General features: G+C 33.9%; 1 pseudogene; it reads right to left on the bottom strand.

Moving 5' to 3' along the window:
* LOC136839626 (uncharacterized) overlaps positions 1-18,262 on the bottom strand; it is a 44,897-nt pseudogene extending 26,635 nt beyond the window's left edge.
* Between the last annotated feature and the right edge of the window lie 238 nt (positions 18,263-18,500).

Genomic DNA, 18,500 nt, shown 5'->3' on the forward strand with positions numbered 1-18,500 from the left:
CTCTACCAATCACATTAAATCAAAATAAACCTCTTCTAACAGTGACAGAAGATGGCCTTCATGAAGTCCAAAAGACAACCTTCATTACTCACGAATTCCAGTTTTCCTTTTTCGTTCTCACCCACAGTGAAATGAGCGGAACCTTCCCTGGGGGTGCTTTCATTAAGGACAATTTTCCTTTTCATTACGCTTCTATTCCCATTTGTTAAAAGCCATGAAAAGGAAAAGGGGGAGGTTTAATAGTCCTTTTCCTGTGAAAGGAGTTAATTTTGGAGATTCAGCCATAATTGAGGTTGTTATCTAAAGGATCGACGGTATTCAGGAAAAAAATTGAAGGGCTTTGACGATATTATTGGATAATTAAATATAGATTACCCATCTATCTATCTAACGTTTTGTCTCTTATCCGTTTTATCTGTTGAACTTCCCTTATTAAATGTTGACCTGAATAATTTCGAAAAAGCTTTGGAAAAAATAAAACCATGTTACCACTTTGAAATGGACTCCTCTTATGTTGGCGATGTAACCATAGTTCTTTTGATTTATGGGACAAATGACATCAATTACGTTTTTCACATTTCTTTCTTATTCCTTTATATGATAACTTCTTTTCAGCTACCACTTTTTCTTTCATTTAGATAATCTTAATAATTTATCCTCCTTCATTTTTGATAAGTGGATACGAGAAGTTTGATGAAGGATTTCTAATTATATCAGAGGTGAAGAGGGACAAGGAGCGCCGATGATGATGATGAATATGAGGAAACAAAAAGCTAAAGTGAAAGAAGAAAGTGGGAGGGATATGATGAAAAAAAGAGTGCTAGCGGAAGAGAGGAATGAAAAAGGTAGAATATGAAAAATGAATAGCGAAAGAAAAGAAAGCATGGCGATAGGAAATGGAATTGACGGAAAGAGGAATGGGAGAATAATAATGATTAAGAAGAGGGGAAAAGAAGGGGAGACGAAATAAGTTAAAATAACACCAGGAAGAACACATTATAATATGAGGGGGCAAGGTACGTGAAAATGATGATGAAGTCAGTGGTAAGGATGATGAAAATGATGACTATGGCCATGATGATGAAAGAAAGGAATAGGCAGGGAAAGTGGAGATTACCGATAATGTTGATTATAATGACAAGAAGCAAGAGGAAGAATGGAAGGCAAAGATGATGATGATGATGGTGAGGAACAAAGAATGATAAGGAATAAAGGAACAAAGAAACGGTAAAAAGGTAAAATGGCTAAGTTTGACAACAACACGCACACACACACACACAGAGAGAGAGAGAGAGAGAGAGAGAGAGAGAGAGAGAGAGAGAGAGAGAGAGAGAGAGAGAATGGTTCTATTCCCTTCAAGGGAAGATACTGAGATGTGAGAAAGCCAAAGTTTGAGATGAATTGCCAAGAACTCTTTCCCTCTCTTCGCTTCAGAAACTTCTTGAAGCGAGAAGGGAAAAGATGACAAAACTATCGCCATTTAGGAGCACACCAAAAATAGTTAAAATATTGACTTTTCTAGAAACTGGAAGTTGCGTAAACTATCCTCTCTCTCTCTCTCTCTCTCTTCGCATACATATTCATACAGACAGACACATGCGTATACACACTCATACACACACTCATAAGAGCACCAAGTACTCTAGGCAATTTTCTATAGATTCTTATTTCCTTACGAAGCCATTTCCATACTTCTGCCTACATAACTCCTTCCCCACCTGTATTACGATAACTTCTACAAATTTGACCACAGAAACAGGTGCACTGGGGAGATATTAAATCGGGGAAGAAACTTTGTCCCCCCACCACCCCCGAAGGTGGGTAGTCACCGGGTAGGAGTGTGTTCGTGGGAAATCTGTTTCCTTTTGCACTCATTACTCGAGTGTTCCAGTTATGGTCTTTATGCGAATCCACTTAAAACCCCCACCCCACTCCGATTATTTTTTCCCTTTTGAATAGTCGTCGTTCAGTTTTGATTTCTGATATTTCAAAATTTTTCACTTGAACTTGTGATCTTGGTTTTGCATTCGAGGTGGTGTCTACATTTGCTATAACACATCTACAGCTAAATGCAAGGATCATGAATCTCCTTCCTCTGGTGTCATTTCGCTTAAAGTTTCTAATTCATACCTTTACTATCTGTTCTTTGTTTCTGATTTCATATTTCACTCCTTGCCACATTCGTTACCCAGGAGGCTTTACCATACACGTCATACAATAACTGTTACTCTGACACTGATGTGCGAAAGAAAGGCTGGCACTTTTTCTCTTACTAATGACGAGGAAAAACTTTTTCAGTACCCAAAAACATATCCCTGATTACTTTGACCATGGGGCCAACATCTTTATCCTTTATTATTTTCTGGTAAATTGTCTCCTTTCAACACTAACTCTGTCTTATCCTTGGACTTTTATATCAGTGTTAACTGAAAAGTTTCGTAGGGTTCTTGCATCTACGGAGTCTTCTGCTCCAGACCTTATTTTTGCATGGTTTATCTGGAAGTGTGTAGATGAACTGGCTTCTGTGTTATGCCCTTCTTACAGCACTGAGCAATCATAAAGCCCTGTACTTATGATCCTATGGATACATGCACTGGTTCAACTTAACTTAAAGAAGAGACCCGACTCTAATCTTAATAGCCATAGTCCTATGGATTTAACTTTCATTATCACGTTAGTATTGAAACCTTTACCCAACTCAAAATTCTTGAACCCCCAAAATTAAAATCCCTCATTCATTAGCCGAAATTCCTTATTTCTGATCTCTTATCTAGTTATTTTTTATCTGTCAATGACAATGCTTTTTAATTCTGGTTTTGTAAACACGTCCGAATGAAGATGCATCACCGATTCAAATTTTATCTTTCCCGTTTAATTATTTGATTTCTTATAATCGAAAATAAAAATGGAACTCTCGTTTCGTTCGACACATCGGTTGTTAAGAGAACTTTAACCAACCAGAGAAAATGGTTGGATTCACCCTTTAAAATTTTGGGGCATTTCGTACAGCTATGTGGTGAAAGTTAGCATTTTTTTTTTACTTTTTATTTATTTTGATTTATCTTTATGTTGCTCGTCCTATCGGGTCTTTGAACCTAAAAGAGTATTTACATATATATTTCTCCTTTCTTGCCCAACCTTCTTTCTCTTACTCGCAATCTCCATTTTTATTTGAATCTTTGCGCAGATCAAAGTTTCTACAATACTCCACTCTCTCTCTCTCTCTCTCTCTTTCCTATCGGCATGGAAAAGCAATTTAGCAGAGAATATTTATAGCATATAAAGGTTAATAATGGACCCTTCGAAAGATAGCTCGTCCACTTCTCGTGAAACTTAAATCAAATTCGTCTTCCCTCGCTTTATTTCTTTCCCGAAAACTGGCAATATATTTTTAGGGAAACTTGGGAGTATCCTTTCTTTTTTACAGAGACTATCCTTCTTTTATGATGTATATGTTTATTCATTATGTGGCTTATTAGGCTTAATCATCCATTTTTCTTGCAACTTGCAGTTGTATTTTGTACGATCCAAAGTATGTCTATGGCAATTATGGAATTCATTTAAAGTCAAGATCACTTTCACAAACAACCAGACTTTCTTATCTAGCCTAAGCCTTAATAAAAAAATTAGTGAGAAGTAAAAAATAAAACAAGGATATTGATACCAACGAAAGATTAGTTAAAGCAAAGTATTCTTAAAATAACAGTTTGGTCTTCGGCGTCGTGTACAATTTTCGATAGATGAGCCCTTAAATTTTTTTTCGTTTTGCAAAATCTCAAAGTTTTAGTATATTTTTCAGTTCTCTGGATAAGCTAAATAAATCTCCAAGTCTTCCAATCTCCCATGAAAAAGATGAAGGCTATAAGATTTTGTTCTAATACCTATTTTTGGGGTAGGATTTCTGTACACACACACACACACACACACATATATATATATATATATATATATATATATATATATATATATATATATATATATATATATATATATATATATATATATATATATAAAGTATCATTACCGGATTATGAAGAAGAATATGAATACTTTATTCACAATTCCTACTGCGCTTCTGGCCTTACACATTTCTACGCACCTGCCAACAGTGCTCCTGTATTTAGACGAGAAAATATGAGGTATTCGATTTGAAACGAACTCAGCTGCCAAACTCACGCTGACATGGATATACATTGTGGCACCTGGTTCCGAGTTCCCCAACGTAGGGGTTACTAACACGAGACACCTGCCATGTGTCTGTCAAGTGACGTTACCATCCGTTAGCAGCCGGAAGAGAAGAAACACCTGGCTGTTTTACAGCTCGAGATTTTATTTGAGATTTATGGTGCTCTTGACGACGCCGTAAAATGACTATCATCGTTTTAGTTGGATCTGAAAGAAAATTTAGGAAGCTGATTTGATTTTATGAAATTTTGGCTGTCACTCCAAGCACAAGGGAGATTTCGGCCATTCAGCGCTCGAGACAGTGAAACGGAGTGAAAAGGGGTGAAAAGGAGTGAAAAGGAGTTGGAGTGGTTGGAGAGCAAGATGAAGAGATTCAGAAAATAAAGGAGATGCAGATCAAGGATATAAAGGGTAACTGGAAGAAAACCTTACAGATGCACTAAGAAGTAATAGCTAGAGGTGTTGGACAGCGGGATTAAAGAGAAGATGCGCGAATGGAGGTAGACCAAGAGCTGAAAAGTGGGTGCAGCTAAAGGAGTAAGGCATGTTGCAAATACCCCCTTAGCAACGTAGAAAGTACACCACGTCAAAAGTAAAACAAGGGTATTTCAAGAAAATAAATGATGAAAGGAGGGAGTAGTGTGTACGGCTTCCGGTGAAGCTGGATATACACGGTGCTATTCCACGGTGCTTTGGCGGGATCTCGAGCGAGAATTTGCACCGTGTGAACTGTTTGAGCAAGAGAATTAATTTAAACTTGAATATCGAATTGGCCAGTTTGATCGTCGCGGGTGAATTGCTTTACCTTTAATTTCGGTTCACGCACACTTGTCCACTGCCTCTGTATAACATGCTCGATTCCTCCTACAAGGAAATCAGCCTTTTCATTGGTAGGTCGAAAGAAATTTTTAAAAGGTTCAGTATATTTAAAAAACGGAGAAAAGATTTAATGTCTTGAAGAAATTTGGAAAAGATTCAGTATATTAAAGAAATGTTGAAAAGATTCAGTACATCAAAGAAATGTTAAAAAGAGTCAATACCTTAAAAAAATTTTTGAAAAGATTCAGTATCTCAAAGCAACAGCGAAAACATTCGGCATCTTCCAACCATAACTCTTTTATTAGCTTACTAGAAACACTAAGTGACTGATGTTTTTTTAGCCCAAGGACGCACCCAGTAATACGTTTTCTTTCTCTTCAGTTTGTTTTGAAACAATTCGTAGGCTAACATCTTTGCAACGGCGCCGCAAGCCTCCCTCATAGCCTCCGTGTAGGATACTGTGAAGTCTACACACATTCGGACATTCCATTTCTTATACCGTGTACACTGATTTCGGATAGTGTGTCTTGTGTGCGATTTTCACACTAGATGACACTCGAAGAACAGCACAAGGAATAACGTGTACACCAGCTTTGGTGCTCCATTACTAATGTAGTAAATTTGTAAGTAACAAGTAAAAAATGCGCCGAAGTTTCTTCTGCGCAATCGATTTTTCTGTCCTTGGGTGGCCTCAGCCATGGCCCATAAAACTCTAAGCCGCGGCCCATGAAACTCAGCCACTGTCCGGTGGTGGCCTATGTTGCTGGTACCTATAGCGCTGCCAGAGGTATCAGTAGTTTCTAGGATCCAAGGGCGGACGAACAGACAAAGCTGGCGCAATAGTTTTCTTTTACAGAAAACTAAAAATGGATTCATTAATAACCTAAATTAAGCAGGGTCACAACTTTAACACCCATTCTGTCGTTAAATATGAGTTTTGCAAATCCACTGCAGTCAAAATGGAAAGCAGTGTCACTGATTCAACAGAAAGAAAAACTATGTGGCAAAAGATATCCCGATTTACGCTTCGAAAGTTAAATGAAATATTTTATGAAAATGCATGAGGTTTTCAGAAGACCGTAAACAGTAATTTTCCATTTTAAAGCGCTTAAATACAGCATCATTATAACTGGGAATTGACTGTTGCCTAATGTAATGAAAAAGGAAAGACTCTCTAAAAGCCTTCCAACGTACACACCAGGTAATCCGCCCCATTCGTCGTGTTCGTCCGACCATGAAATGAGTGGAACCATTTGGAACTCTTTAATCACGGGACAATTTTCCTTCACATTACTTTCTATTCCCCCATTGTTGGAAGCCATGGACCCATGAAAAATAAGGGATACAATCCCCTTTCGCGACGAAATGAGCCATTTTGGGGAATCCGACCGTGTTTCATGTTGTTTAAGGAATCAGTAGGCTCTTGTTCTTTATTTTCGATCCTGTTTGCTAATGATAATCTGGCTTAGATTTCCGTATGTGAACGGTATGAAATGTAAAGATATTAACTTTCGTCTTTATACTCAATCGAATGTCAAGTGTGTTCAGAAAAATAAAGGACACATCTCACTCGTATTACTGTTTGTTGATCAGTTATCTACCATGTCTGATAAGCTCCAGCTCTCTCAATGAGAAATGAAAACGACCAGTAACATGTTTTACTTAATTAAACATATCGATTTTTTTTAGCGTTCGTCATTACATTACAAATAATTCAGTTACGTTTTTTACGCCTTTTATATTTCTTTAACACCGGTATAAAGATAAAAGCAATCTTCGAAAACCGACGTCGACATACCATGAGAAACCTTCTAGAATATAAGGAAATAAAAGCGGACGCAAACCAATAAGTCTATAATTTCCTCCGGCATCAAATATAAGCTTTTGTATTTTTATAGGAGAGGGCTTCAGAATGTAACAATAATTTTCCCTCACGTCAGCTCTCCTCCTTATTTTATGAGATTGAAGGTTATATTCTTTGCTTTTCGTAGATACACAGTTATACATATAGATGCATAAACACACACAGACACATATACGTATATGTACATGGCATTTATACACATATATGTACACAATCACAAACATACACACACACACACACACACACATATATATATATATATATATATATATATATATATATATATATATATATATATATATATATATATATATATATATATATATATATATACAAAGTCTGTCTTATGTATGTGTTTACAACACATATCTGTGATTGTCGAATATTCTTGAAAAAATATTAAACTCAACCGGAAACGTTTGGAATGAAGTCAGCATACAAGGTCCGGCATTCACTTAGCTTATGTATACATACATCTCTCTCTCTCTCTCTCTCTCTCCCCCTCTCTCTCTCTCTCTCTCTCTCTCTCTCTCTCTCTCTCTCTCTCTCTCTCTATATATATATATATATATATATATATATATATATATATATATATATAGATAGATAGATAGATAGATAGATAGATAATTTTAGTGAAGCCGGACCTTGTATATTGACTTCATTCCAAACATTTCCGGTTGAGTTTAATATTTTTTTGAATGTACGATTTCCGGTTGAGTTTAATATTCTTTTTTAGAATGTACGATGTCCGGTTGAGTTCAATATATTTTTTTTAGAATGTACGATGATAACTGAGCTTAATACTGTTCAGAATATATGATAATCATGATGCGGGCTGCAAACACATACATTTTCCTGACTTTGGTTCTCGTTAATGACCTAATTGTACTAATATCTAAAAAAAATATTCATTTCGAAGAAGAGGTTATTCTCTGAATGTCTTATTTGGTGTTCATTGATTATTAAATGAAGAAAATAAAGTGTTTTTAGTAATTACATTAATTATTTTTTCGCAAAAAATAAAGGAAAATTTCAATTAATTTGAACACGAAAATTACCCATTAAAGTAACGTGAATATGGGAGATCTAAAGGCAATGTTTCAGTTATTATTATTATTATTATTATTATTATTATTATTATTATTATTATTATTATCATCATCAGAAGGACGTAGACGTTCTCTTGTTTCTCTAATAATAATAATAATAATAATAATAATAATAATAATAATAATAATAATAATAATAATAATAATAATATGTCCTGTTAAATTCTTACACTGAGTCTTCTAAATTTCCTTATGACTCTTTTCAACGTTAACATTGGTCAACAACTGGCCAATGCTCATATCGGCAAAATGAACCACATTAACAACGTTTAAACAGCAGTTTATTCTCTATATATAGCATTGTTAATGTATTTTTCTTTGCCGAAACACGAACATTGGCCAGTTTGAACAAATATTAACGTTGCAGACAAAAGAGTCATAGAGAATATAAGAAAACTCTCATACAAGATTAATTCGCACGATGCAGTCATTCTTTTTAGCAGAACATATTATTATTATTATTATTATTATTATTATTATTATTATTATTATTATTAGAGAAACAAATCCACGGTTACGTAACTGTACAGATGTATTTAAAGATAAATCTATCCACAGAGCTTTCGAGAATCTTTACGAATGAAAAGAGGAATCGAATTGAACAAATTCTCGAAAGCTCTCTGTACATCATTATTTTCAAATATATTTGTACAGTTATATAAATGGATTTGTTTCTCCATTTTAAGACTCTTGCAACTATTATTATTATTATTATTATTATTATTATTATTATTATTATTATTATTATTATTATAGAAATGGGCTAATAAGAGACATTACACATTAACTGCTAAACCAATTGAGAAAGTACATCTGTAGATATTTCTACGCAAGTTTTGTATATAGCAACGATAGATTATGGGTAAAAAACTACTCTTACATAATTGCTTTCGTCCAGGCCGGTGTCAATCTTTCTTATGACCCGCGGCACCTGTATAGGGACTTGTTTTGAAAGCTCCTTAACCCAATCTTAGGGAAGATACTTATTGTCCTTAGAGTCGAGACTTGCATCTTGATTCTCTCTTATATTACCGTCAATTCTGATGGTGGATTATACGAGCCATATAGAAAGCGAAGAGAGAATGCTACGAATCCCGATACATGTCAGATATATCACCTTAAAACCCTTTTTCGATGTTTAGGGATAACCTTTTAACATTCATATCTATTACAAGAATATAAACTTTGCATGATGAGAAATGTATCGTGGGTAAAGAGGTTATGAACGCCATCTATGAGCAGTCGGTGAAATGAAGAAGTATCTATTCTAAAAAATGAGAACGCAAGAGAATGAACTAACCTGAACATGATATTTGAATTTGTTTACTTATATGCCCGTTTATTTCCATCGGGTTAGCTCATGGAGTAAACAAAACAACAAATATTTGCATCGGAACGGAATAACGTCTCTGGCAAAATAAATAATAACTCTGTAAAGACGAAATAAGATCAAATGGAAAGGACGACCAAGCCTTGATGAAATATCCGGGGGCGACTGATGGGGTTCTTATGCTCATTTCCACACCCAGACTTTTTTATGTTCGCTTTTTTGTTTTCACTTTTTTTTGCTGCTCAGCAAGTCAATTAACTTCGACGTACGTGAATGCGATAGTATAAAAATTTGGCTTCGCATCTGTAATAATAAAATCATATAGGAAATGATTCATCAGCACACGCACATACACACACACATACACTTATACACACACACACACACACATATATATATCCTAAATGTGCAGTCATTCATACATATGCATTAACTGCAATTTCATTTGAGTATAAATGGACACATAAAGCATTCTGCTCAAGCTTATCTATTTTTACAGAGGAGTATGTAAGTAACACTTAAGAACTGAATGATACTCTATCTCTTTCCACTAATGTGAGCATCTGGCTTCTAATGGCTTTTATACTATCTAGGGGTACTTGTGGTAGAGTGCTTTCTCTTTACCGAATATTGAATATTTCGGGACATATTTCATCTCTTAAACTGTTAGAAATCTTTGTGGCAGCATCACTGATGCAGACGGACGGAAGTTTAAATGAAGCTCTGATGCTGCTTCGAGGTGATATGCTGTGCATGTATGTAAATTTTCAAATGTCTGTAATGCACGCTGGTATCTATTTATTTACCTGTTTATGATCTTAGTACGCAATATGTATCCTATTCCCCCATCACCTTGTTTTGAATGCTAATTATAACAATACTAGTAACTTGGTTTTAGTTTCTTAAGTGTAGACTACACAGTTCTTTCATGCCATGAGTGCAAAGACAGTTCTTTTATGCTGTGAGTGCAAAGTAAAATAATACATGAAGCCTGTTGAGTTTATGAAGCCTGTTACAGAATTTCAAAAGAATCATTTTGTATATCTGTCTGTCAAGCTATATATCTATCTGTCTATCTGTGAAGACACACACATGTATGTATGTATTATATATATATATATATATATATATATATATATATATATATATATATATATATATATATATATATATATATATATATATATCTGTCTATCTGTGAAGACACACATGTATGTATGTGTATACATATATATATATATATATATATATATATATATATATATATATATATATATATATATATATATATATATATATATATATATATATATTACAAAAACATACCATACCTCGATTGACGGCTCTGTTTGAAGTAAGAGAGGATTACTGAAATACCAAAACACATCGCGAAAAACGATGAGACTCCTTTCAACGAATCCGAATCCTCTCAAGTTCGTAGGCTCGTTATCGAAAACTATGTAAAGACTTCTTTTTTTTCCGTGAGAACAGGCCCACTCCTGGAATCTGGAGACAATGTTGACTTTTGAACTTGATCAAGTCTGATTTTCAAAGTCCCCGTGAAAGGTTAAACAGATTTGCTATTGAAGTGTTCGAATTTTCCCGTTATCCTTCTTCGTTCTCTCTCTCTCTCTCTCTCTGTCTCCGTCTCTTTCACTTTCTCTTTCTGATTGTTTTTCCTGTCATATGTGGGGCCCGTCCCTTTAACGCGTTGTTATTTATTGCTGTTTGCTCTAAAAACTAAACGTCAGTTATAATGGATCTCAACCCTGATGATCAAGGTTGCTTTTGTCTTGGTAAATAGAGAGAGAGAGAGAGAGAGAGAGAGAGAGAGAGAGAGAGAGAGAGAGAGAGAGAGAGAGAGTTTCTTAATAAATCCTTGTTTTGACAGATGACGTTTAATATCACATGGATAATGGATCAAAACATTTATCATTCATATCCGGTGGCTCAAGGGAGTTCAGTTTACCGTCTTTGTAACTGCTGTTTTCTTCTGTTGATAGAAATACCTTTGTCGTCTTACGTGATATCTGGATGAACACAAAGGTCCATTTTGTTTCTTTACTTCGAGTAGTCACTTTATAACCCATTTTTTAAACACCGAATGCTGCCATAGCCACCGTGAGTCATCATAATATGAGCCATCTACGTCGCTTAATGCGTCATACTCTGCTGTCTTACGTCAGGTCTTTGCCATATAACAGCTCTATATGTGGCATCGGGATCAGGTTTAGAGACATTTTTGGTTGCCATTTAGGCAGTGTTTTCAAGCCATTTTTGGTGATGAGAAACACAGTGTTTTTAAGCCCTTTTTGGCTGCCAGAAAGGCAGTATTTTCAAGCCCTTGTGGCAACCAGAAAGCTAATAAATGCTTTCCTGGTTGCCAAATATGGCTTGAAAAAAATTTTTTCAAGCCATTTTTGGTGATCATAAAGGCAGTGCTTACAAGTAATTTTTTTGCGACCAGAAAGACAGTGTTTTAAAGCCCTTTTTGGCGACCACAAAGGCAGTGTTTTTAAGCCATTTTATAGCGACCAGAAAGGCAGTATTTTCAAGCCATTCTGGCGACCAGAAATATAGTGTTTTCAAGCAATGATTTGTGCCATTGCTCTGCATTATAGCCTCTCACAGTCTCGGTTTAAGTTACCTTGTCAAATGCCTGGCTTAGGTAACCTTTCTCTCAATTCTGATTATCTGTATTAATAGCTCTAAGTAGTTACTCGGTTGTCGATTGTTTATTAATTAAAATTTGGCTTATGACAATGCAATTCTCATTTACTTTTGTTTTTCATTCCGTGGCTCTGTTTTATTATCTCATGTGTGTGTGGTCTATAATGTATGTTTTCATACATTAATGCTTAAATGTTAAAGTGATGTAGTAAAAGGGATTTTCAGGGCTTCATGCTGTTTTGTTTATTTACATTTGACATGAATATTTTAATTACTGAAAGTGTTGCCCTGTTATAACTTTATAACTTTAACAGAAATTACGTTTGATAGAACGCTTTTGGCTGTTATGAAAATTATGGTTGTTCAACAATATGACACTTATAGTATTCAAAATCTGTTATAGACGATTAGATATAAATGTCATAGTGGAAAAAAAGTAAGAAAATAACGAGAAATTACAGACATACTATATCCCGTCACGCATATATCGAAAATATTGACGTAAAAGAGAGAGATTCTGCAATCCCGTTCATTTCCCACAGCGAGAGAGGAGGGGCTCCATCGGCAATATTTTATTGGTTTCACGTGAATCTGCCTCACCTGACAGGTAGGTCTCGGATAGAAGTGAGCAAAATTGGATAGATTCACGAAAAGATAGCTGGACCTGAATTTTTCCTCATACATACATACATTCATACATACATACATACATACATACATACATACATACATACATACATACATACATACATACATATAGGCAAATATAGAGATACACGAAGACACGCAAAATACATGTGTATATATACTGTATATATATATATATAATATATATATATATATATATATATATATATATATATATATATATATATATATATATATATATATATATATTACCCAATTCAAATTTGTCCCAGAGGGGACATGAACAAAGTAGGTTGAAGGAAAACTTTGAGGAAAGAAGACATCTGTTCTGGGTAATATGAACTTATAGAGAGAAATCTCATGTATAATGGAGAAAGATAACGGAAAAAGGAACATGAAGGAGAGTAAAGAGACATAAGAATAATTAATTGACTAAAGAACTGTACTTTCCTTGTTGGTTTAATGCCATTTTTATCTCAAATATTTGATAGAAAAATATTGTGATTTGCTGATTAACTATTAGTTGTACTAATTGGGATTTATTAGTTTATATTTTTAAATATATTCATATTTATCACTTGTCCTTTAGACATTGGTTTCTGTGTTTTGCCACTAATTTTTTCTTTTTCTTCGTTGATATACAGATATATCATGTTTAGTCTCGTCCTTTAATAATAATAATAATAATAATAATAATAATAATAATAATAATAATAATAATAATAATAATAATAATAATAATAATAATAATAATAATAATTATTATTATTATTATTATTATTATTATTATTATTATTATTATTATTATTATTAACACTGATGATACTTCACAAGTTGTTGTTAGCCTTTATTATCTAAAATTCTTGCTCATTGACTATTACATTTTCAGCACTGACAACACTTCCTCCTCTCTTAAGAAAGTACTCAGTTCTTTACCTTTAGTCAGTATTATTGTAAATAACCTAATTTTCTTTCGATATGAAGAATGAATATATATATATACATATACATATATATATATATATATATATATATATATATATATATATATATATATATATATATATATATATATATATATATATATGACTTTTTATCACATCACCGTGATTCATATACAAGCATTAAGCTACAAACGTCTTTTAATATCCAATTCACTCTACCTCGGAAATAATATATTTTCATATATGTTACCGAAGGGGAATTTTTTAGTTGATAATTAATTCTTTTCCAAAAGTAAATAAGCATGAATATTATTAAACTTTGGTAGCTAATGAATAACGAGCTGCAGCCCATAAACAGTTCTTCTAAAAGTAAGATCAAATTGCAAAGAACTCTCTTGAAAAGTCAGTAGAGCTTCAAGGCAAATTTGTATTAAAAGTAAACCCAAAATGACTAGACAAATTTTCTTAAAAAGTCAGTGGTTAAGTTTTGGGTTACTTATGCACTGCAATTGAAAATATTGTATTATTGTAAGCCTATTGATAAACATCGATGAGGTATGTGTGATCGCTGTATTAGTAAAGCGAATAAGGCAAATTAGATTACATCAGTGACATTTGTTTGCATATTATAGCTTATCTAAATCCTGAGTGCATGAATTTAGGTAATGTAATAATATGCCATTTGGAATTTGTCACAATATTCATGGACTGCTATTGATATGAATGCTTGAAAATTAGACATACACATCGGTAAAAAATCAGTTCAATGGCTACCAGGTTATATTGTTTTATGGAAAATGAACTACTGGACAACAATCATGTCTGAAACTGAACTTATGGTGATTAAACAGAAACGAAATATTTATCATGACAGTAGAAAAAAAATTCAACTAACAGAGCTGTCAAACGAAATCGATACGATGCTTCATATTTAATTCCTTCCAACCACGCTTCTCTTGTCACATTTAGTTTCAGGGACCAGAGCCGACAGCGCTGGCGGGGCTTTGGGCTTTGCATAAACAACGAGGTCTCCTAAAGCAACGAAGTTGCCTCGTCGATTCTCTTCAAACTCTGTCGAAACTCAGGTTCGTATTGAAGGCTAACCAAACTAAGTTGTTGGAATATACACAGTTTCTGTCTCTCCCCCTCCCTCCCTCTTTCCGGTTTCATACGCTGGCATACAAACTAAAATACATGGGTGCGCAAACGTATACATACTCACAAAAAGATATTTACACAAACTTTCTGTTTTCACTAACATGCACACAAACGCAAATATGCTTGTGCACTCACAGACAAGGAAATGAAAATATTTGTGTACGCTCTTTCTCTTCTCATTTTTACAAACTGGCGCATAAACAACTAAATACTAGTGCACGCAAATACACACCTACGGAGAAATTTCACAATGATCATTAAGGAGAGACAATGTAAATTCTGAGACGGCTACACAGTTAAGAATGAATATTTCAGATACTGGCAGGCGTAACGAACTGGTGAATGCGAAAGTGCTGGAGAAAAGACAAATGCTTATCAAAGTTTCTGAATACAGAAAAGCCATAAGAGAGATTTTGGAGGAAAATATCATTTTTGGGACTGAATGCTAAGGTATTAAAGCCTGCTACAATAGAATTTGGCAGAATTTTGCAGCATGCATTCAAAAGAAAAAAAGTACAATGGTAAAAAAAATGAATTTGATGAAGCATTCAGCATGCAAGGGCATTCCAAGGTGAAATTGTACAATAACTGCGCATTAACTGAAAGCTCCTGAGCTATGATATACGCTGCCAAAGAAAACATTTTCAGGACATGAGCTCTTTTCAGATTTTGAGCTTCCTGGTTGAAAGCCACTGAAGAATCCTCGAAAATAACGGAGCATGCTCCTAAACAAGTAACAAGTTGCTGATAGCAATTTCCTGGCAATACTAGAAGGACGGAATTGTTCTCATATGAGTTTCCTTTTATTGTTATGCAAGTGGAGTACGTGCGGAGAAGTGAATGAGTTCCTGTTTCTATTTCGAGACATTCCTTTGCAGAGAATAAAAAGAAATGAAGGAAATGAGGTACCGGTTTCTCTACAGTACACACATATATTCATACACCTATATGCTTATACACACACATACACTATATATATATATATATATATATATATATATATATATATATATATATATATATATATATATATATATATATATATATAGTATATACAAAAACGCTTGAGAAGCTACAATTTAATTCACGATAATTCTGGGGTTTTCACTGCATTTCATAAAATGCGATTATAACTCATAGTATATATATATATATATATATATATATATATATATATATATATATATATATATAATATATATATATATATATATATATATATATATATATATATATATATATATATATATATATATATATGTAAACATATGCCACATCACCATAGATGAAAAAATTAAAAACTAAGTGTAGGTCCTGAACGGTTTCAGCTTTATCTCCAAGCCATTTTCACCTGTGGTTACGTGATATATATATATATAAATATATATATATATATATATATATATATATATATATATATATATATATATATATATATATATATACATACATACATACATACATACATACATACATACATACATACATACATACATATATATATACATACTGTATATATGTGTGCGTGTGTATGCATACATACAAGCAGAATTCTGCAAAGTATACAGTATGATACTTACAATGAAAAAAGATCACTGCGCTTCAACGTATATCGATAACGAACACGTAACTAGCTCATAATCACGGTCATCAGCAGGACGAGAGGGCAAACTCTAACAGCGATAAAAAGTAAATAGGGGTTGATGATAAACGTCTGGAAGAGGAAATTGAAGAGTCCAGTCGGGAAATGAGGATGTGCAAAGCTAAAGAGTCGAGAGAGATATGGAATGAACTGAAAAGTGAGTGAAATGAAAATAACAATAAAATATATTTTCATTATCTTGAAATTCTGTTTTTCGTTTTTTCTTGACTGGAAATCCAATCCGGTGGGATGCTGTTAATTTTTATTTTTTATTTTAGTTTCATATATCTATTACTTATATTCTTATGAATATAGTATTCCCTTTTTCGAAGTTCTTTGAGAACTTGTTTAACAGGCTGGTATAGTTTGCAATTATTGCATCAGAAGGTAAGTATTTTTAACAATGAACTCTGACGATACAATGAAGTATGAAGACGGTAATTTTCTTTATGGTTTCCTCATAAATATAATTGTAACTTGACGGAAAACTATTGATTAATGTTGTTTACAATGAAACGGTGATAGTAACGTCTGCTGACGGCATCTGATTCTACTAGCCGGTCACCCATTCAAGTAGTAAACATTGTCAATGTTGCTTAACTTTCCTGATATGGAGACGAGCATTTCAGTGAAATCAGGTGAAAAAAGCAAAATAATATACCCTAGAGCATATGGCAAGTGTTACGATTACAGTGCTTCTTAATCGGAGAATGTTTTATTATTATTATTATTATTATTATTATTATTATTATTATTATTATTTTAAAGTTTTATCATTTGCATTCATTATCATTATTATTGTTGTTTATGTTTCATCAATATCATTCATTATCATTATTATTGTTGTATAAGTTTTATCATTATTATCATTATCATTCACACCCAGTACCGTGTCACGTAAAGATCCAGCCAGTAGCATTATCACTAATCTTTCTCGCGCGATGCAAAAAGATATCTAGAATTTTATCCTGGGAAAGAAATGAAAGAGTGAAACTGAAAAAATTACTCACGTAAACTTCTTCGTCTCGCTTATTTTTGTTAACTTTATGTCACAATTTATCTTTTCTTTACCTGAATAAATAAAAATGTGTAGTGTTTGAATTACTCCTGCTGTAGCAGTTACAAGGCTTCGTTTCACTGTTGTTTTTGTGGAAAATAGAATTGTTAAATATTTTATTCTTTGTGTTTTATAAATAACAATGGATTTTTTTGGACTAACATTGTTTGTAAATGCCTCTTAATGAAAATGATATTGCATATTCTGTATGTCTGGTCTATATGTATGCCTTTTGAAAAGGAAGCAATATATTTTTATATTGCATGATCTCAATTATTATTTATTGAAAAAATTTTGAAATAAATTTTATTAGTTATCAGTGTTATCGGTGTACCAATACAATGTTTTCAGCATATTTTCTTACCATCGAAACATTTTAATAGTAAACCCAAATTATCCTTACCTGTTCGACAGTCAAGTCCACATTTTCCCAAAGGAGCCAGAATTTGGCAAATCCGTGATGCGTGTGTAACTCATAGTAATTGACGAACGCAAAAGCTACCGCAATGGTCGCAACAATAACCCCGTATATCACTCCACGTGGTTTGAAAATTCGACCAACGCTCGCTCTCGCAACTTTGTCGTCCCTGACTTCCTTCAAGTTTCTGTTTTTCGCATTGTTGTTATCGTTCTCGTCCAAGACAGCAGCCTTCTTCCTCTTCAGCAGCGCCTGATAGGCGGGGAGTCTTGCGAGTTTAGCGGGATTCACGCCACGCTTTTCGACTTGCGCCAGCAGGCTGGCGACGAGCTCCTTCCCGCCACACATCACGTCAGCCACTGAGCCAGCGACGGGCTCCGAGGCACTTGAGTGCCTGGCGCCTGACCTCGTCTGGCAGAGCGGTTTCGGCAACTAGTACGCACTTTCCTCTCTCTCTCTCTCTCTCTATTGTTATATGTGTGGGCTTTGAAACATCACTTATCGAAATCTTCAACTCCACTTTTCTTTGTCTCTGTCATTTTCATTCAAGATCATTTAAAAAAAATTAGCTCGTTTTCTATTAATAGCAATAGTGAGACCAATAAGTGAATGGATAACAAATTTCATCTCCCTGGCACTTCTCTTTCTTTCTC

This window comes from Macrobrachium rosenbergii, chromosome 6 (assembly GCF_040412425.1).
Source record: "Macrobrachium rosenbergii isolate ZJJX-2024 chromosome 6, ASM4041242v1, whole genome shotgun sequence".
In the NCBI taxonomy this organism is placed as follows: domain Eukaryota; kingdom Metazoa; phylum Arthropoda; class Malacostraca; order Decapoda; family Palaemonidae; genus Macrobrachium; species Macrobrachium rosenbergii.